The sequence below is a fragment of the Pinus tabuliformis genome, chromosome J (genome assembly GCF_031772625.1).
Source record: "Pinus tabuliformis cultivar Carrire ecotype Pingquan chromosome J, CPIR1, whole genome shotgun sequence".
Taxonomy (NCBI): Eukaryota; Viridiplantae; Streptophyta; class Pinopsida; order Pinales; family Pinaceae; genus Pinus; species Pinus tabuliformis.
Genome location: NC_142295.1, coordinates 453492910 through 453515801, shown reverse-complemented (window position 1 = coordinate 453515801; position 22892 = coordinate 453492910).

Sequence of the window (22892 nt, the reverse complement as noted above, 5' to 3'; positions counted from 1 at the left end):
TATTATTTTCATACATGCTTGGTCAAGTTTGAGGAAGGTTGTGTGTTTACATATGTGTAGATTTAGAGAAGGGTGTAGTGTTGGAAGATTGCTATTTGGATTACTTGCATGTTAAAAGGACATGGGATATATAATTCCAATTATTTTCCTCTACTTTCTCTTTTATATTTATTAATATAGCTTGAATATTATAGAAATGAAATTAGCTAGATTCAATTGCTTTGTCAATGACTCTAACCCTACTCACTAAGTACATTTCCCTACTATAACAACCCTTTTTGTCACCCGTCATGTAAATAGTATTATGTGAATTGTTCTTGTAAAATGGTGTAAATTGTAAAACAATGACTGCACTAAGAGTGGACATGGATTCAGATCTTGTGGAGGATAATTTGTGGGGAATTTCTTGGGGAAATAGACAAGATTTGAATTTTTCACTTAATTTTCCACCTGTCTCTCTATTGAATTCAAAGAACGAATGTACAGAAATTCAAAAGCTACGTATGGGTGTCTAACAAAAAGGATGAGTCGTGTCGTTGTCATGTGAGGTGATGGATCTAATCAACACACTACAACATAATATGATAGGTATGGGGAGAACAGGAAGAAGATTATTCAAGAAATGCCATGCATGCAAGAGAGTGCACATAGTAGAACTAGAGGACATCTAAAATAATACATTCTAGAGTGTGGATGAGGAATACATTCGATATACTCTGATGTACGTGGAAACCCAACCATCGTTGGGATGTAGCATGAACAAGTAATGAAAAATCCCACATTTAGATACGTCGAAACACATTTTCTAGCCTAGACCACTAAATGCGTCTTTCATGTTTCAAATTCTCCTCAAGTTAATTGATAAATTTTAATGTTTATCTTGATTAAAGTTTCAGTTTCAAGGATTGAAACCAATTCGCCTGAACTCCTCAAATGTAACTAGCATGAAAAATGAACTATTTTCATTCAATGAAGATAAAACTAAATAAGGGAAGAAGTTTCATACAATGATGCATAAAAAAATAACTTCCAAAACAAGATCTTGCAATTTACTATTCCATTTCAAAAATTCAAAGCCCTAATGCATGAGAAATGAAATTCTTTTCAAAACATAAACCTTGGTAACTTGGTAAGAGGGGGAGGGTTTGAATGGAGCTCCCTCCATGTCCATCCTTGCAACTACTTGTTGATCACTTTCCTCCTTCCCCTTCTCCCTCTGCATCCCCCTCTCCCCCTCCTCATTTCCCATCTTGAGCAGAATCGTCCCCACAACTTCTAGTCGGATAGCCTCTCATGGCTATGCCAGCCCTGGATCTAGCTAAGGAAAACATGGATTTCAACTCCCTCAGTACAACAGTGCCTAATTTTCAAAACCAAGGCCCTTCACGTTTTGTGAAAAAGGCTGATGAAATTCCAAAGATTGAGATCAGGGCCCCCCAGGCCTGTTATCATGCATTGTAGCTTACTGACTGTAGCTATATAGGTCAGTTCATGGGTTTATGGCCCTCTTGTGCATGGACCAATCTTCGATTAAAAATAATTAGAAGCCACTCCTCAAGGGAGAAGTAATTTCATATTTCTGCAGTAATGGTTTTCCACTTTTTACTTTGAGAACAGACTAGACCAAGATTTGGTTTTTAGAAGTAACACTTATTTCATGGGGGCCCAGGGATTTTACCGAGATAGGTGGAGCCCTAACTTCAACTCGGAATGCGATGTCCCCTCTTCAGTTCTTGTCTAGGTGAAACTCCCTTACCTCCCCCTTCATTGATGGAACAATGCGACCTTTCGAATAATTGGAAACTCATTGGGGAAGTACATTGACTGTACAGAGTGAAAGGATGGACTCTTTACTTGTGCAAGGCTCTGTGTGGAGGTAGATATGGAAAAAGGCCTTCCTACTGCAGTCAACCTTTGTATGGATAGTTGGACTCACGTACAGGAAGTGGACTATGATCAACTCCCCTTCAAATGCAAAATTTGCCATGAATATGGGAATTTCTCCAAAAGCTACCCAAAATACCTAGCCACCACGGAAAACTAGCATGTAGATTCGAATGAGAAGTGACAATAGGTCAAATGAAGAAACGAAAACACCAGACAAAATAATGTGCCTATAGAAAATGCTCCCCCACCCCCTCGAATGTAGGTCCAAGTCAAAGCAAGCTTGATCCCCCCCGAGGGCCTTTAGCCACAATGGGGGTGATCAAATGGCTGAAAACCACTATGCAGCCCTTGCCGATGCCCCAATAGATGGCGGTTCTTCCCATATAACCCCAAGGAAAAATGACATTCATGGTCATGGGGCTGAAAAGCAAGCTTCACCCCCACAACAACAGAAAGAGACTCCTCCAAGAAAATCAATACACGACACCTCAAAAGACACCACAAATGAAGAGGAGAATGAAAAAGGCCTTTTATCCTACAAGGAAATGACTAGACCAACAATACCCACAAGTTCAGCTAACAGGAAATCAGAAAGCACGAGGGCCAAAGATATAGTTAGAAAGGTCAGAAGATCAGGCCACAAAACCAATAAAGAGATCTAGCTAGAGAAAACTAAAAAATCAAAAGAGTTGGGGTTTCAACACATCATTCCTCATCAATTAGCAGATTTTGGGGTCAAATGAGGAAAGAAATGAATTATAGAAGGTCCAAGGAAAGGGACATTATCTTCAAAAAGTAAATAATTAATATCATCTCCTAGAATTGTAGGGGACTTGGTTTGGGGAAACTAATCATGGAAATGAAATCATTAATTCAAAAGGAAAGACCAATAGTTGCCCTTCTCTAGGAGACTAAGCTAAGAGAGATAGAAATCTCCTCCATTCACTTAAAAATTTGGGGGAAAAGTCACATGGTAGCGGTAAGCTCATGAGGCACTTCGAGAGGCCTTTGCACGATGTGGAATCTCACACAAATGCAACTAGTAAGTTCTATAAGGACAACCCATTAGATACAAACTACCTTTAAAAAATTATAATTACATCAAACCTGTACTATAGTCAATGTATATATGCCAACATATTTTCGAGAAAAGTGGGAGCATTGGAAGTCCCTGACAGAGTTGAGAAACTATGACTATGGATGTAAATGTATCCTTGGTGGGGACTTCAACACTTATCTTGAAAAAAATGAGAAACACAGGGGTTTTGTTGTCCCTCATGCCTCCCAAGAAAATATGGAGGACTTAATGCTTACCCTTAGCATTTTTTATGTCAAGCCTTCTAAATTCCTCTACACCTAGAACAATAAGCGCTTAGGCCCTAACCACATTGTTGCTCAGCTTGACCGCTTCTTGGCCTCTGATAGCCTCGTTTCATTGAACCTATGCCTTAAATCCTTTATCCCCCTCCTCTTTTCCTCCCATAATCTGGACCCTATTCCCTTTAGGTGCTCCCCCCTTTAGCTAGACTCTCAAGAGTTCTCTGATTTAGTTTCATTTTCGTGGTCTCAATGGGTGGAGGGAAACATGATTTCTATCTAGGAAACCAAAATCAAATGAATTAAATGATATATTTGGAAATGGATTAAGGAGGATAAAATGGAAAGGAAACATTCAATAAGGGACATGGAACAACAACTAGCACCTATTCAGGAAAAAATATCGGTTGCACTGATCACTCAGATTGAGTTCCAAAAATAAGGTCAAACTTTTAAGGCTCTCCACACTCTACTCAGAAGAGAAGAAGAATATTAGAGGTTAAAATCAAGAAATAGTTGGCTTTCAGTTGGGGATAGGAACACCGAATTATTCCATAAGCAGGAAAATTCCAGAAAGTAAAAGCAACTTTTCGTAGATTCAAGATAGGGGGAAAACCATCACAGAGTTCGATGACATTAAGGATGTTGTTGTTCAACACTTCCAATACCTATACTAGGAGGACTTTCAGATTTATCAAGAGAGTGAGGAGTATATTTTAGATCATGTTCCCACCCTTGTTACTGAGGAAATGAATGCTCTCCTTATTACCCCTCCAATTGCTGAAGAGATTAGAATGGTTGTCTTCTCCTTTCTTCCAGGCAATGCCCCGGTTCTGGACGGCTTCTCAACTAGATTTTACCATCGCTTTTGGGACTTGATAAACAAAGATCTATGTCGAATGATAGGATATTCCTTCAAACACTTCATCATGGGGGGAGGCATCAACTCCTCCTTCTTAGCCCTAATCCCCAAAGAGTCTAATCCCTCCTCCTTTTCCATATTCTTCCCCATTTCTCTTTGCAATGTCTCTTACAAGGTCATTTTGAAGCTTCTTTCCTCTAGAATTAAAAAAATCCTTCCCCATTTGATCTCTGATAACCAAGGTGGCTTCTTGCAGAGAACGTAAATCTTTGACTTTATAATTCTGATTCAGGAAGCCATAGACTTCATTTGGAAAAGAGGGGACCAAGGCATGGTAATTAAGTTGGATATGGAAAATGCCTTTGACATGGTAATGCATAGTTTTCTCTAGAAGGTTCTGAAGAAAATGGGGTTTGATGCAACCTTTATAAAATGGATTGCATTGTGAATCTCATCCCCTTGGATCACCCCTATGGTCAATGGAAGAGAGGAGGGATTTTTCAAAGAATCTAGAGGATTGAAGCAGGGTTGTCCCTCTCTCCATTTCTTTACATTTTAATGGTGGATTCACTGAGTAGAAGAATAGAACAAGAAAGAGAAACCCACAGATTGTCAGGTATTAGATACAAGGTGGGGATAAAAAGAATCAATCATAAGAAGTTTGTGGATAATACTATCTTGTTAGGAGGGGCCTCTGTGGTTATTTCCAACCACTTTAAATTTAATCTAGACAAGTTTCTTAAGGCCTCTGGAGGGGCCACAAATGACAGCAAAGTCACATTTACACTTGGAATATCATGCCACAGAAAGCCAAGAAGATTGAAGAAATTTTGGTATTCATGATCGTCTAGGACTGGAAGGACATCAATTACCTTGGAATTCCAATGAACCTAAAAAAATTAGCTCCCAATTCTTGGTAGAGAGTCTTGGATAAAATCAAAACCAAAATTTTGAACTAGAGGGGGTTATTGATGAATAATGTGAGTAGGACCATCTTGGTGAAATTTATCTTATCAACCATTCCTTTGTAGTAGTTCTCGGCTCTAGTATGTTTTGCATCAACTTGGTATATACATCAGGAAACTTTTATGGGAGGGAAGGAAGCAGGACAATAAAAGATTTGACCTGGTGAATTGGAAGATTGTCAGAGCACCAAAACAACATGGGGGGCTAGGAATTTATAACCCCACTATGGTCAATTCGACCATGGGTGCCAAACTTTACTGAATGCTTAAGACATGGCCAGACCATTGGTGGGCACTAATTATGAGAGCTAAATATATGCATCAACACAACAACAAAGATACTCATAATGATTCAATTCAATGCTCTCTTATCTAGAAACTCCTCCAATCCTCCTCATCTCTCATTTTGATAAATCTCATTTAATAGAGATATCATGTATTAATTTTGATGAGAACTTGGAGAAAAACATTACCCATATTTTTCTCTTGTGCCTATTTTCCAGATCTGTCTCGTCCCTAGCTCTTGGTCCCATTTTCCCCAAAACTAGTTGACCTTCATATCTTATTTCCTTCTTTGCCTCTTGGCCCAAATTTTATGCGAGATCCCTTCAGGCCAAAATCTCCATTAAAGAACTTTGGATCGCTCTCCCTATGTATGTATGCTGGCATATTTTTTTATTAATAATCCTCTTGGCTCAATCCTTGGGCCTGGACCTCTCCTTCCCCACCCCTTTTGAAAAAGTAACCCCCCCCCACACACCCTCTTTGGACCCTCTGCCTGACCTTGGATGAGTTCGAAGAATGGAAGCAAAGATATTGTTCCAATATTCTCCAATTTGATGGTGCCTCGAAAACAAATCCTAGGGTGGCAAGAGGGGGAGGGTTTCTCATTAATCTTGAAGGAATACTTGTTGACCAAGATGCCTGGGGCTTGGGAAAGAAGCCCAACAACCAACATGAATCTTACAGCCTCTATCTTGGGCTCCTTTTAGTCCATCAAAGGGGAATTAAGGAAGTGAAAATACTAGGAGACTCCTTCTTAGTCATAAAGCACATGCGCTCCAACTCTTCAACCTAGAACAACAATCTCGATTAGCTGCTCCAACGCGCCCATGAAATGCTCCCTCTGTTTGATAAATTACAATTTTATCATATTCTAAGAGGCCTAAACTCTAAGGAAGATTCACAAGCCAATAAGGCCCATGTCCTAAGTTTACAATTCAAGTCTCTATAATATTTTCCCCCTCTTCTAAGACTCTTATCATTAATGTGCCCATTGAACCTAACCCACCCCCTCTGCCCCTCTTCCCTTCATCCTCCCTCCCTGCCTCCCCTTGGCTCTCCCTTCTAGTAGCTCCACTTAGCATCATTTAAGGAATCATCCTTCATCTCCCCTGACACAAGGCATTATAATAGTGGCACATGTGAGGCCACCAGGTGTAAAGGATCTGATAAGTGTGGGATCTCTCTTGTTCATCCTAGGATTTTGGTTTATAACTGGTATTCTTAAGTGTCCTTCATGCGAATTTCCTCTGTGATCAAGCCGCATTTACTCCTCCTAGCTCAGATCGGATGGCTCACCCACTCGAAGGACAGGATGACTGAAGCACAGGTCATTTTAGTTAGTAGAGAAATAATGGAGCCATAATGGGATCTTGGGGCACACATGCCACTCCTCTGTATTAGACACAGATTTTGTATGGCTCAATCTATATAGCATGGGGTTGCATTATGACTTTCTTCATATCATTGGCGTTTGACTCTTTTCTGCAATTGATAGTGTTTAGTTTTTGTTGAAGGGTCTAGGTAGCCCTTGGATGGTAGTAGTGGATGTGGGATGTTCCTATCCCCATTCTTGGATGGCTCTACATTCTATGAATTTGGTTCAGTCGAAGAAGCATCCTCGGAAACATTTGATAAATAATTTGGTGAGGAACTTGGTACCTCTGCAAGTGACAAGAAGTTTCTTTGAAGGGGTTATCATTTGGTTACCTACAATGGAAATGAGTTCATGATGTTGCCGAAATCCTCGCTCGAGAAGGGTGGAAAGGATCGGTGTGCATGATTGGTTCAATTTCCCTCACTTTTCCAACTTCTCTCCCCATTCCTGTGAAATGTGCTCTAGCGAACATGAAAAATTAAGTGCTGATATTGTTGAGTTGCAGGTGCTCCTTCATCGATAGAGGGAATCAGCTAGTGAGAACTAGGCTCTAATATTGGTAAAGGGAAAAAAATTTGGACAGTTGGAAGATGAGGTGGGGGTGCTCAGAAGCATGCTCGAGGACCACAAAATGTAGTTCGCCAACCAGAATTCATCGCCTGCAGAGGAAATCTCAAGCTTGGACCTTAACCACCCTGTTGTTTCTAAGGACTAGTCTATGTTTTTATGTCTGGTTTCCTATGTATCTTTCTCTTATCGCAATCATTTTTAATATATACTAGATAATAATACGAGTGTTGTCTCATTTTGAAATTTTGTTGGATAATTGGACCTGGTTCAGTAACTTGCATATGCAGCTTATGAAGCCCAGTGATGTAATGGAATTGTAAATTTCTCGAGTTTATACCACAACCGGGCACAAAATTAATATTATCAGTAATCTTTAATGATAAAAAAAAATGGGGGAGAAAAGGAAAAGGAAGAACATGTGTTGAGTAAGCGTGAATAACCAAAGGAAACAACAATTGAAGGAAGAAGAATAGTAGGTGAAGTAATTTAAGAATTATTTATATATCTATCTTCTTAATCAGGTGGATACTTAGCTCTTTGGATTCATAAGTTAATTCTTATCAAGTGGAGCCTTGAATAGTGCAATGGATTCTTATGTGTTGCTCAACAGGTGGAGACCAAGATCTATAGGTTCCTAAGAAACCTATTAGGTGTAGTCATAGTGTTCTTTGGATTCCTGCAAGAGACAAGCAAAGGAATTATGGCTCTAGATTCCTGAGGTGTGATGTGGGTGGAGATGCTTTGGAATTCTATATCCCTATGGTGTTGATTTGGTGGAGAATTATTTACTCTTTATTTGCAAAAGTGTTTTTTGGGTGGAAATAATATGTACTATCGACTCCTGACAATTACGTGGAGGCATTGTGTACTCATGATTCCCACGTGATTGTTCACTTGACTGGTGTTGATTTTCCCTTGAGCACTTCACTCCTAAAGCTCTAAATCTGGCTCGAGGGTGGTTAACTACAAGGAAGAACAACAATGAAATTGGAATATGATTGGGAGGAGATTTGAAGTCCCTCTCTCAGTTGCTACTAATACAACTATTAACATAAGTGACTTACTTGTATTGATTTGCATATATGTGCAATGTGAATGCTGATTAATGTTGTTATATAACTATGGTTTATCAACACTTAAGGAGGAATTTATTCTTGTATCTTGAAATGAGAAGGTTGTGCATGTGATTTCAAGGTTTGGGGGACTTGGAGGCCTCTTTGTTGTTGATATAATCCTTGAATTGTAGTACTATTTTTATAGCCATAAATACTTGTTTACATGTTTTGTTAACTGACATTTTGGATGATTATTGTTGTTTGATATATTTTGTATATCGTGGATTTTTTTTGGTTGAATGTTAGAACCAATGAGTCCATCTTGTAGAATTGAAGGTGTGTATTTCCTTGAATGAATTGTGTTGGAACAAGGGGTATTACTCTAGTGACAATTTTTTGCATGAGTGGCACTTGACCATGACAAGGTTCAGCCAAGTTGATAAATTTCTAAGTCTATGATAGTGGAGTGGTGGGATTATATTTGAACTAAGGGTGCTCCACCCAAATTTGCAAAGAAATTATTAAAAAATTCACAAAATAACATAGAAAATCAAGTATTACCTTAATTATAAGTATTAGCAGGCTAATCAATTATAAATCTAGGGATTAGTGACCAATCCCATGTTGTGCCCATCTCCAAGTGGTAAATGGTCAGAGAAGAGGCACTATTAATGGAATATGCATAATAGAGCTCTTTTTTGTAACATGATGGGGATTTTGTTGTTGCACCACACCCAATTTGGGCTTTGGCCTCTTTTGTGTTGTAGTGTGATGATGTGGAGGCTTGAATAGAGAGGAGTTTCATTGAATCCTACAATTTCATACAATGGTAAAGTGTTGAATTGCACGAAGGAATAGGACCTAGTGGGACCTAGGTTTGACATGAGGTAGGAGATTCCATGTAGCTTGAGTATGGCCATGTGAAGTGCCACATGTAATTTTGGGCAACATGTATTAATGATGTGGCAAGAGAGTTGATGTGGCATGTTGATGGTGTGACACATGGTAGGTAAAATTGGTCATTTCAGATGGCCAAGTGATTAGTTTTTGAGTGACGCATAGCACCCTTGGGGTTTTCCATGTGGCACAGTGATGTCATCATGACATCAGGGTGACATAAACAAGGCCAGTCAAGTATGAACTAATATAAGACACAACATCAACCATGTGGTGTCTAAAAATGGAGAAATATCTATCACGCCCTCTATCTAGCACCAATGTTCCTTTGTGGTGTTCATGGCTAGTAAGCATGATATAGAAATTTGTTTGTCAACTGACATTTGGATTAGTTAATGGGTACAAATGGCCTCCTGCTCATTATTTTTTTGGAAGGAAGGGGGTCCCTACACATAATATAGGCCACAGGTGTGGAATGATGGCCATGTGGAGAAGTTAGAGAAGCCAAAAACCATGAGGAATTTAGTTGCATATGCAACAAATTTCCAACCCCCCATGTTAATTGTCGAGAAGCATAGAGGTTCCCATAATGAATATAGGTTGTTAATATGTTGTGGATCGATCATGTCGATGGGAAAGTAGCAAGGGGTTCAACCATGTGTCTCGTATGGAACAATTATAATGGGAAATGAAGGTCTTACATGTTAAGTTTCAGGCATGCCCTATGTGTTTAGGTGACAGATATATCTTCATTAATTAATAATGGTTGTGCCTTCCATCTGATGCCAACCTCCATTGCACTCTTCTCAGGTTTGGGCATGTTGAGGGGTGAAGGAATATGCTGAGGTGGTGTGCTATGTAGAAGTTCCACGTGTGCCACATGGAGATCCATGTAGAGGGCTTGTTGGTGTGGCAAGAGGATTAAAAGGTGAATCTTTAAGTAGTTAGAGATTTTGATTTGAGCATGGGATCAAGATAAAATTTATGTCATCGAAAATATCTTGATGAGCCCAATCCAATAATAGTATTATAATTTGATTTTGAGACCTTTTGAAATTGAAATTTTTTTACGCTTCATCTTCATAATGAGACCATGGAGGTCATATTAATTAAAATTAACACCTCCCATTCAGTTTGGAAGACTCCAAGAGGGGTGGGAGGGAGTGTGATAGTGCGGTATCAAAGCACCCAGGTTCAACACTCAGACTGAATGGACCTAGAAGGATAATTTTTAAACTCTATTAGAGGGTGTAGTAATTTATAGTGATTGTTTCTATGTGCAAGTGTGAGATGCATGTATCAATTTTGATATGATTTTTATTTTCTAATAATGATACTAATTTGAAATGCGGTGTTTCAAATAGCTTCACAAGAATGTGATTATGGAAAAATTTCCAAGGTGATAATGACCATGTTTTATTTGTATGATGGATTGGCTAATAGTTATGAGTGTATGACAACACATAAGAAGACACTACGGAATGATAAAGAACAAGGGATGAGTAAAAAGAATGATGTAATACAATGTTGATAAATCTCAACATGGTCAAGATGAAGGGTCAGTAGAGCAAAGAAGAGAGGAAGGCTCTCTTGACTAGATGGACACTCTTACAAGTCTAAGAGTTGAGCTAAGAAGCTACAAGGCTAACACTGAGAAGATTTTCAAGGACCAATAAAAACAAGAAGAAGTGAATGTAATCATAATGCAAATCATATCCAATTTGCAAAGGAAGAAACAACATGAGCTAGGTTCCAGGTACAAGTTTAGGTAGAGTTCATGGGACTTCGAAAGCTTGAGTTGAAGATTGATGGTGCTGAAGGTAGCAGGTCCAAGAAAATACATAGGTCATCGAGCAAGGCTACAATGAGAGGTGGAACACCACTGGGTACTCCAAAGCGGAGGGAAGGTAGCCATGAGTAGTTGTCTAGTGCTACAACTAAAATATATTATCTACAGAAAAGGACTTCATGCAAGAAGAATTTAAGAAGGAAAAACCTCCTAAATTTGATGGAGAGGTGAAGAATTCTAAGGAATTAGAGGCATGAATGTTGGGAGTGAAAGTATTTCAAGATCTATAATTACTCTGAAAACATGAAGGCAATAGTAACCATCTTCAACCTGAAGGGAAAGGATGATATCTGGTGGAAAAATTTGAGGGATGTAAAAGATATCAAAGAGAAAGAATTTTCTTAGAGTATATTTGAGAGGTATTTAAGGGAAAAGTCCCTATCTCAAAGGTACTATGTCAACAATGCCAAGGATTTTTGTGACAAAATACTAGGGTAGATCTCAATTAATGAATATACAACTAGATTTTTGGAGTTGTTGAGGTATGTGCCTTACTTCAAGAATGAGAAAGAAAATAATTTGATGATCCTAAAATATTGGAGGATGCCATCAATAATATGAGGTATTGTTACGAACAATCCAAGCATGAGTCTGATTTCAAGATTAATTATAAAACAAAGTGAAAACCTAGCTTTAAAAGGAATAGAAAGAAGTTCGTAGGAAATTAGCCAAGAAGAGGAAATGAAAATTTTGTTATTGCTACCAAGAGAAAGTTTCATTAGAAGCCTAGTACTTATAATAAGGGCCTATCCACCAGGTATGCAAGAGAAGAAGCTGAGAGATTCAAAGGAGGACTCATGTAATGTTCAACTTGTGGAGAAAATCACTAGCAAAGAAATTATCCTCAAAAACAACGAGATGGTCCAAGAATATGCAATGTGGAAAAAGAAAACACCATGAAGGATGTGGCCACTAGGGGAATTCTAAGGTCTAAAACGGGCCTCCTAAATAAATTAATAAATTAATAGTTAAAATAATAAATAAAACCTTATGAATTTTTAAAGAAAAAGGAAGAAAACCAATTTTTAATTGTATTTTCAGTGTCTCTCCTTATAGGTTCTCTCAAATTTCAAGAGTAAACACCTGTTGGATGCAAAATTAAATTCTACAGCCAATGAGTACCCAATCTGCATATTTCTATGTAGACCCACATCAAAAAAAATGAAAATACATACAATGTGGGTCTACTTAGAAATATGCATAATGAGTACTCGTTGGATGTGGAATTTAATTCTGCATCCAAAGGATCTCTACCCTTGACATTTGAGTGAACCTACAAGGAGATAAGCTCTAAATACAATTACAAAAAAAAAAAAAGTATTTTCTTATTTTCTCTCAAAATATTTTCCATTGGGGATTTAAGTTGCATTGGATAGCAGGAAGACATGCCAACAAATTGCGGTAATTTGAATGGGAGGTATAGTTATCAACCAACATGTTTCAATTTTAATTGACCCAAGTTCTAATTTCAGTTATATAATCCCAAAAATTATAGAGAAGTGTAAAATTCCAAAGAAAGATCATAGAGAATCATGGTTGGTTCAACTAGTGACAGGAACAGAAAGGCAAGTAACAAACAATGGAGATTAGTGGTATGAACAATATGAAAAAACTAAATATATTTCCATTGGGATCTTATGATATTTTTATTAGCATGGGTCAGCCCACAAAACCAAGTTTGAGTATTAAAACAAGACACTGGAATGCCTTAGTGACACTAGTGAGAAGATAATGTTGCAAAGAATAAGGATATGAATCTCGCTCAAGAAAATAACCACACTTTAAGTAAAGATATGCAACAAAAATGGTTGTGTGTTGTATTCTATCCATGTGATTGAGGAATTGTAAGTCAATGTAGATCCATTTGAAATCCACCCCATGTTAAAAAAATCTAATGACGTGTTCCTAGAGGAATTGATTGGAATACCACCCGGAAGGGACATTCATCTTACTATTGAATTAATTCTAGGAATAGTACGAGTAGAAAAGACCCCATAATTCACAAATACACCTAATCTCATTGAGTTAAAATTGCGGTTGAAGGGGATGCTAGATAAGGATATATTCGGCCAAACATTTCATCTTGAGGAGCCCCAACATTGTTTGTAAAAAAAAGGACCATACATTACAACTGGGTATAGACTACCAACAACTAAAAAAGGATACAACGAAGAATAAATACTTTTTTCCTAGCATTGATGATTTATTTGACCAAATGAAAGGGGATGCATTATATTCCAAAGTATATTTGAGGTCTGGATACCATCAGGTTAGGATCAAAGATGAAGAGATTCACAAAACCACCTTTAGGGACAGATATGAATACTATTAGTTTGTAGTAGTGTCATTTGGGCTTATAAATTCCCCAACCACATTTATGTGCTTGATGAACAATGTTGTCAGACCTTATTTTGATAAATTTCTATTGGTTTCTACAAATGATATTCAAAAACTAAGAAGAGAAAGTGTGAATTTTTCCCAACCCAGGTTCACTATTTGGGGAATATTATTTCAAAAGGTGTGGTTGTATATCCATAAAATAGCAGAGCTATAATGGAATGTCCCACTCCACAGAATGTTACAGAGGTCAGACATTTCATGGATTTAGGTGGCTATTATAGAAGGTTCATTTGAGGCTTCTCAAAGATTGGGCATCCAATCACCACCTTGCAAAGAAAAGGAGTGAAATTTTAGTGGACACTAGAGTGTGCATCTAGTTTTGACCAACTGAATAAATTTCTCACATGTGTGTCTATCTTAAGAATAACAGATCTGAAGAAGGACCTTGTGGTTTACACGGATGCTTGCAAGGAAGGATCTAATGAATTTATAATGAAAGAAGGATATGTGGTCTGCTATGAATCAAGAAAGCTAAATGAACATAAAAATAATTATGTCACTCACTACTTAGAGCTTGTAGCAATAGTGCATGCTTTAAAATTGTGGAGGAATTATCTACTGGGGAGAACGTTTGTATTGACAGACCATGGAGGATTGAGATATATATCTGATTAGCCTAATTTGAATGCTAGACAAGATATATGGTTGGTTTTGATCAATGAATTTGATTTTGAGGTCAAGCATATCAAGGGAAAATAAAATAAGGCAGTAGATGCACTCATTAGAGTCTACAAGAGGCTTATTTGGAAACCTTGAGTACTTGTGCAATTGACATCAAGGAAAGGATTAAATAGGCGTTGGCTCATGATAAACACTACTAGTATGTAAATAAATGTTGGTAGAAGGATCGAGAGGGGTTTGTGAGAAAGAACTACCAAATCACCAATGATGGCATGTTGTTGTTTAAGAATAGAAAATATGTGCCTTATGTATCTAATTTAAGGAATATATTCATGGATGAATCCACAAAATACCTTACTCAGGTCATGTTGGTTACCAAAGGATGATGAAATCTATAAAGAAAATGTATTAGTGGGCATTATTGAAGAAGGATTTTGCTGAACATATTTCCAAGTGTTTGGAATTCCAATAAGTAAAGGTAGAATGTAGGCATTAGGAAAGATTATTGTAACCAAATCCAATCCGAGAGTGGAAGTGGGAAGTCATAATTATGGACTTCATTACAGGATTTCCAAAGATAACTAAACAACATGATTCCATTATGGCGGTGGTGGAAAAGCTAAGTAAGGTGGCTCACTTCATAGTTATCAAGTCCACTCACAAATATTTCGACATAATCAATATATTCACGAAGGAGATATTTAGGTTGCATGGTGTGCCTAAGAAGATTATATCATATCAATGTGCTAAGTTTACTTCTAATTTTGGGAAGTGATTATTTGATGGTTTTGAAACCTAGTTGGATTTTAGTATTTCTTATCATACCCATATAGATGGCTAGATGGAAAGAGTGAACACAGTTTTGGGGGACATGTTGATAATGTATGCCATGCATCAAGCATAGAAGTGGGAATATTTCCTACCATTGGTAGATTTTTCATAAAATAATTGATATAAGGAGTCACTGGGGATTATCCCTTTTGATGTACTATATGGATGGAAATATAGAACTCATATCAGCTAGGGTGACCTAATAAATAAAGTAGTTCTTGGACCTTATATTCTAAAGGAAATGGAGAAGGAAGTGGTCAAGATCAAGAAAAAAATAGATGTAGCCCAAGATAGGAAAAAGAATTATGTTGACCAGTAGAGGATACACAAGGAATTCTAACTGAGAGAGCATGTGTATCTTCCCATCAGACTGAGGAAGAGCTCACTGAAAGTGGGGTATTTGTGCCAAGTTTGAACCTAGATTTTGTGGGTCATTTTAGAGCTTAGAAAGAGTGTGACTAGTGGCCTATAGATTGGAATTCCATCCATAATGAATTCACATAAAATTTTTCATGTTTCTTTGCTTAATAAATATTTACATTATGTCAATCACATTTTTAATTAGTCTCTAATATAGGTGGAACCTGAGGGAGAGTTCCAACTAGAACAATTGTGCATTCTAGATTGGAGGTAGATCACACTCCAAAGTCGAGTAATAGAGTAGTTCAAGGTGTAGTGGAAATACTTTGGACTTGATAAAGTAATCTAGGAGATGGATAATCAAATGAGGGTACCATACCCATTTCTGTTTTCTATGTAAAAAAATGTAAATGTAATTGTAATTATGAACAGATCAACATATGTAAAGCCAATTGTGTGTTTGGATGTAGAAAACCGAGGACAATGTTCCTCTAAGGGGGTGGGGTCTATGAAAACCTTTTTTGTCACCCCTCATGTAAATATTATTATCTGAACTCCTCTTGTAAATTGATGTAAATTGTAAAATGATGATTGCACTAAGAGTGGACACAGATTCAAAGTATGTGGAGGAGAAGTTGTGGGGAATTGCTTAGGGAAAAAACCAAACTTTGAATTATGCATTTAATTTGGTACCAGTCTCTCTATTGAATTAAAAGAATGAATTCACATGCATTTAAAATTTTTTTATGGGTGTTTGAGAAAAAGGAAGAGCCATCTCACTATCATGTGAGGTGATGGATTGGGTCAAAACACTATATGACAATATGTTGGGTATTGGGAGAACATATGAAGGATTACAAAGGTAATTTCATGAAAATAGGAGCACACACCCAACAGAACCAGAGGAGAGCTGCAAGAATACATTCAAGAGTGTAGAATACCTTAGGAGGAGAAAAGGCACAATGAAAACATGTGTTGACTAAGCATGGATAGCCAAAGGAAACAACAATAAAAGGAAGAATAATAGGTGGAGAAACTAAAGAGTGCTTTGGATCCCTATCTTCTTAATCAGGTGGAGACTTAACTCTCTATATTCTTGAGTGACTCTTATCATCTTAAGCCTTGAATAGTGCTCTATATTCCTATGTGTTGTTCAACAAGTGGAGACCAAGATCTTTGGATTCCTAAGGAGCCTCTCAAGTGGGGTCATAGTGTTCTCTAGATTCCTGTAGGAGATAAGTGGAGGAACTATGGATTTGGATTCCTCAAGTGTGAAGCGGGTGTAGATGATTTGGAACTATGGACCCTTATAGTGTTGATTGGGTGGAGAACTATGTGCTTTGGATTTCTAGGAGTTTTCTTTGGGTGGAGACACTGTGTACTTTGGACTTTTGACAGTGAGGTGGAGGAGCTATATGCTCTAGATTCCCATGTGATTGTTCACTTAACCAATGTTGATTTTCCCTTGAGCAATTCACTCTTTAGGATCTAAATCTAACTTTGGGGTGGTTAACTACAAGAAGGAATAATAGTGCAATTGAACTATGATTAGGAGGAGAGTTGAATTCCCTCTCTTAATTTCCAGTCATCCAACTATAAGTGACTTAATTTTATTTCTATGCATATATTTGCATGAAGAATGTTGATTAATGTTGTTATATAATAAAAATTTATTGACACTTAAGAAGGAATCTGTATTCCTATATGTTTCAATGAGAAGGTAGCATGTGTGATTTCAAGGCTTGAGGGGCTTGGAGGCCTTTTTGTTGCTTATATAATTCTGATATTGCAAAAATATTTGTATAGTCATGATTGATTGTTTACATGTTTTGTGATTGTCATTTTGGATGATTGTCGTTGTTTGATATATTATGTGGATTCACTTTGCTTGAATGTTGGAATCAACGATTCCATCTCATAAAAAAGAAGGTGTATATTTCCTTAAATGAATTGTTTTGGAATGTGGGGGTATTACTCCATGTTGGGACATGCTCCCCTAGGGTCAATTTTGGGGCAAAAGCCCAAGTTTTGTTGTAAAGAATGTAAAATCTTTGTAAGCTGTGGTCACGGAGCGCGTAGATAGTAAAGTGTCATAAATCATTTTACCCTTCTTTTATTTAAGTTGTGTCGGCTTTAGTAGACATACCCATGGTGGCGGACCATGGGATTGTATAAAAATGAGAGTCTTAGAGAGTCTAAGGCATGATAACAAAGGATTAAGATCAATGTAATGGGTTATTAACAGTAAGAGTGAAGAAGTCTTAGAGTAGAAGAGAGGATCTGCAGTTGTGTGCACAGAGGCCTAGAGTAGAGTCTGCAGCTGAGTGTGCAGACCCCTGCAGCTGAGTGCGCAGGGAAGTCTTGAGTCTGTAAGAAGAACAAAAGCATTAATAAAGAGATTATTCCAGCAATTCTTGTGTTTTGTCTATTTATTTCTGTTATGAATGAATGTGCTATTATGTTATGATGAATGACGGGTTTATGAATTAATACTATATTGATGTGTGATTTTACATGATTTACATTGTCATATGAACACAAGTAATAATAACTGTTTACACGAAGAATATCTTGTTTCATGTTAATGTTATCAAACACTTAAGTCAATCTGGGTAAATATAGAAGTAAGGGTAATTACAGAGGCACGTAAGTGGTTGATTCACCTGTTTAGGGTCCATGAAAGATAGTCGTAGACCTTTGCAAAGGTCTAGAGGTTGGTTAAAGGAATTTATATCGATAAGCCTTAGAGGCTTATCGATCTGCACGAAAGCAGGTTTAGGGCACAAACTGACATTAGAAAAATATTTGGGTGCGAAAACTTGGTTCTAGAATCCCCCCATACTTCTTCAGGTGATACTTCAGTCTGTGCTCCGTGGGTTGATGCCGAAAGGGCTAGTAGTGTAGGGATTTGTTTGGAAAACTTAAATTTGAACCTATGTCAACACCCACTAATCCAACAAATGGTTCTGTTGTTGAGACTGGGATCTGCATAAAGAGATGTGTGATGTTGCATCACTAGAATCCAACAAAGAAATAAATTGAGGAGTGGTTGGATAGAAAGATCCACGAATTCATGGTGCAAGAAAACATAAATCCACGATTGATGAAAGAATAGTGGTTGGATAGGTATCTGTACATAGAGATACACGAAATTTTCTTCTATTCCTTCTCGATTGAGCTATACAAGTGGATTGTTAAATTGGCGAACAGCCAGGGAAGGTGGAGGCTTGACGGTCCAATAGTGTGGACCCTAGAGTTATTGTGAATATTGGAAGCCTCTTAAGATAAGACCATGCACGTTGTTGATCACTGGCTTGATTGTGTCATCAGAGGATTTGTGATAAAGTTTGCAATCAATACCTCGGTCAACTACAATGAAGAAGAGTGATGCTTCTTCATAGGACTGCGAGGTAAGTACTTAAGATCTTTGAATACTTGGGTTAAAATGCTCTTGTGTGAAAAATGGGTGGTACAATTACCTTGATTTTTGGAGCTACACGAAGTGGAAAGTTATTCAGGGATAGAGGGAGAACAAGCCCTGAATATAGCCCGCTGATTGAGCCTCCTCTGAGTGATGATGAAGGAGCACCATAGGCTTCACCACAGAGCGTTTTCCAGTTAATAAGGCAAGGGTTCCCGTGAATACCTCATCCACCCACATCACCTCCACCTTCACCTCCATAGCATACACCTTCGCCCACACCATCGCCACTACCTCTGCCACCATTCACTATGGCGAATGCAGTGAAGTTTCCCATTTTCAAGGGCTTCGAAAACAAGGACCCGAACCAGTTTTGGTTCATTGTGAAGGCCGTATGGATAGCCAAAAACATTACAGATGATTAGATGAAGAAAGAAACATTGGTTACTGCTTTACAGGATCGCATGCTAACTTGCTACATTAAGTACTGCACCCATAACCTGACAGTTTCATTGGCAGACATTCAGACTGCGCTAAATAAGGAATTCATTAGACCCATGTCTAAAGCGCAATCAATCATTGGATTCAAGGAAATCATGATGAAGCCTGGTGAGACACCCTAAGAGCTAGATCAGAGATTAAAATGAAAGATCTGCGAAGCTAACATGAAACTTACAGATGGACAACACCGCGAATGGTTTGTAGCTTCGCTCTTGCCTCACCTAAGGGTTTCCTTATCATAAAAAAGGATTGGGACCTAGGCGAAAGCCCTAGAGATTGTGATGAGACTGCATGAGATACCGATTCAAGATGCTACTTTGGGAGTTTAGCAGATTCACGTGGAGTTGCAAAATCTTTTCCTAGAATTCCAAATTCTGAAGAAGGATAGAGAGGCTCAGCCAGAGGTGTGCAGAGAAGTTTGGTGTCTGAAATGTAAAAGTCAGGGGCATGATAAATATCACTGCCTTGTCTTCATAAATTACATTGAAGGAGGAAAGTCGATGCCTCTAAGGCCGAAAGCTCAAGTTGTACCAAGTACAAGGCCCGCGCTGTGGTGTGCTATCAGTCAGGTAGCTAGAAAACATGTGACAGACAATTGTACCCCTCCATGCTTACTACCTTTTTGGAAACCTGTATGAAGTTGCTACGTGATAGCAAGGTTGTGAAAGGATTACAAGAGTTGATAAATAAGTGTGTCAAAAAATAAAATGCTCCTGAAGGACCTCGCGTAGTCAGAAAATTTGGTAAGCATAAGGCAAGAACATGTTGTGAGATTAGCTCACTGTGCAAATAGGGAGTATGAAATGGATCAAGTTATTCTAGATTTGGGGTCGGATGCAAATGTTTTTCCTAAACATACATGGGAAAGAATGGGTAGAATGGCACTGTAGTGGTCTTTGATTCAATTGACGATGGCGAATCAACAAAATATTATCCCCGTCGAAAGATTATAGGGAGTGACAATAGATATTGAAGGCATGAGCGCATTAGCTGATTTCAAAGTAATAGAGATTGTCGATGACATCAATCCTTACCCCGTGCTCCTTGGGATTGATTGGGATATTGAAATGAATGGGGTAATCAATTTGAAGAAGCGGACAATGTCATTTACCATCTTATATTGAGCTGGTCCACGATTATGAAAGTGACAATGATTTGGACCAAATCTACAAAATAACAATGCGAGACCAAGATTGGGTGAATCTGACAACAGATGGATGGATGCATTGCATGGGACCGTGAAAGTTCCTATACATCAGATTCAAATGAGGATTTGGAACACTAGCAGAATAGGTTGCATGAAGTATCTACGCTGCACTATAACATGATGACTAAATCATTGAGCTGTGTATCATCAAAGGTAACGAGTTTACCTTATTATGATGGTCTAAATGAAGTAGATAAATTTTTGAATGCATTTGAAAGGGAATTGTCTGAGAAGCACCACTTCCAAGCCTTGGATTTTGCATTGCGCGCTATGCCTGCAAGATGGTGGGGTACGCATAAAGATAATTTTGATGGAAGGCGCAAATACAGAAGAATGGTGAGGGTGTGGTTTGGTCGCCAAAAAGTGCAATTGATAGAGAAATATGATGGGAGGAGTGATCCGTGCGATCAATTATCAAAATGGATTGATTCTTATGGAGCAGAGCCGCAACTAAAGTGGGTGCATTTGTTCTGTCATACTTTGGATGTAATACCAATGAATTGGTACCTGGAAACAGAGCTCCACCATGGCACGGACGAATGGGATATTTTGAGATAGGGATTTTTGATGACATTCAACTTTGAGGATGGATTCAAATGCATCGACGAAGCATTATTGGAGGTCAAGAGAGCGATCTTCAGAATACCACAGGATCCCTTGGATTTGATTCAACTAGATTGGACCACCCAACTGCGCCATGCACTAGAGTGCTACAATGTGACTGCTGAAGACAAAGATGAGGATCTAAGGAACATTAATATCCCAGAATAAGAAGGTCACCGTGAAGTTGAGGGACCACAGATAGAGAATCTAGATATCACTGCATTGCTGAAAACTAGACAAGTGAACATTGGAACAGAGGTAGAGCTGAAGTTTGTGAAGATAGGGGACTACTAGGATGATGCTATGGTGGATAAGGTCACTGAGTTGCTCCATGAATATCAGGATTTGTTCCCCACAAAGTTTTTAGACTTAAAAGGCATCATAGGCGACTTAGGAGTGATGAAAATAATGTTGAAACCAGATGTGAAGCCTATTAAGCAGAGGCCATATCACCTTAATCCTAAGTACAAGGAAAAGGTCTGCTTAGAGTTGGACAAAATGTTGGTAGCGGGTATTATTGAACTAGTGGAGGATTCTGATTGGGTAAGTCCTGTGGTAGTTTAGGAAAAGAAGTAGAAGGATGAGATAAGGATTTGTGTAGATCTCAGGAAGCTGAATGATGCTTGTGTTCACGATCCTTTTCCAACTTCGTTCACGAATGAGGTATTGGATAATGTTGGCAGACAGGAAGCATATTCGTTCACTGATGGGTTCTCTAGGTACCATCAAATCAAGATCACACCAGAACACAGGAGTAAGACTACCTTCACAACTGGGTGGGGATGCTTTCAGTATACGGTAATGCCTTTTGGACTTAAGAGTGCACTGGCAATCTTCTCGCGCGTATTCATTGCAGCGTTCAAGGAATTCATTCACAAGCTTTTGGAGGTATATTTGATGATTGGATAGTGTTTGGACTGGTCAAACACCATGTAGCTAGTTTGCGCTTGATGTTGGATACATGCCGGAGGTATTAGATTGGGATCAACTTGAAGAAGTGTTTATTTTGCATCCCTTTTAGAATCTTTCTGGGTCATGCAGTGTGCAGGCAAGGGTTAATGGTGGACCCTACTAAGATCGCGGTCATAATTAATTTGGAGGCACTAAGGAGTGTTAAACAACTACATGCAATGCTGGGTCATACTGGATACTATCGGAATTTCATCAAGAGTTATGCCCATATTAACATACCGATGGAAAAACTATTGAAGAAGGACACTACATTCTATTGGAATGAAGAATGTCAGCGAAGTCTAGATGTATTGAAGGAAAAAATGGTCACTGCGCCAATCCTAGTCTTCCTGGATTGGACGAAGGAATTTCATGTGCATGTGGATTTGTCATGCATTGCGTTGGGAGTAGTGCTGAAACAAGATGGTGAAGGAGAATTGGATCACCCGATAGCATTTGCAAGTAGGAAGTTGTCTAAGGCTGAAAATAATTATTCGATGACAAAGTGCGAAGGGTTGGCTATGGTGTACGTGCTCCAGAAGTTTAGGCATTACTTGCTAGGTGAACACTTTAAGATGTATACAGACATTCTGCATTGAAGTACCTAGTCAATAAGCGTATGTTGGGGGGGGGGGGGATATGCAGATGATTTTTGTTCTTTTAGGAGTATGATTTCGAAGTAATTGTGAAGCCAGGGCGATTGAATGTAGGTCCAGACCATCTGTTACGCATCGAAACAGGAGAGGAGCCTACCAATTTAGAGGAATGGTTGCTTGACGCGCAACTCTTTGCAGTGTGTGTAGTATATAATCACTTTACAGACATTATCCACTTCCTGACTACGAGAACGACTCCAGAAGGATACACTAGTAAACAAAAGAAGGAATTGGTGGTGTGCGCGACATAATTTTTTGTTATTGTGGGTCATTGGTATA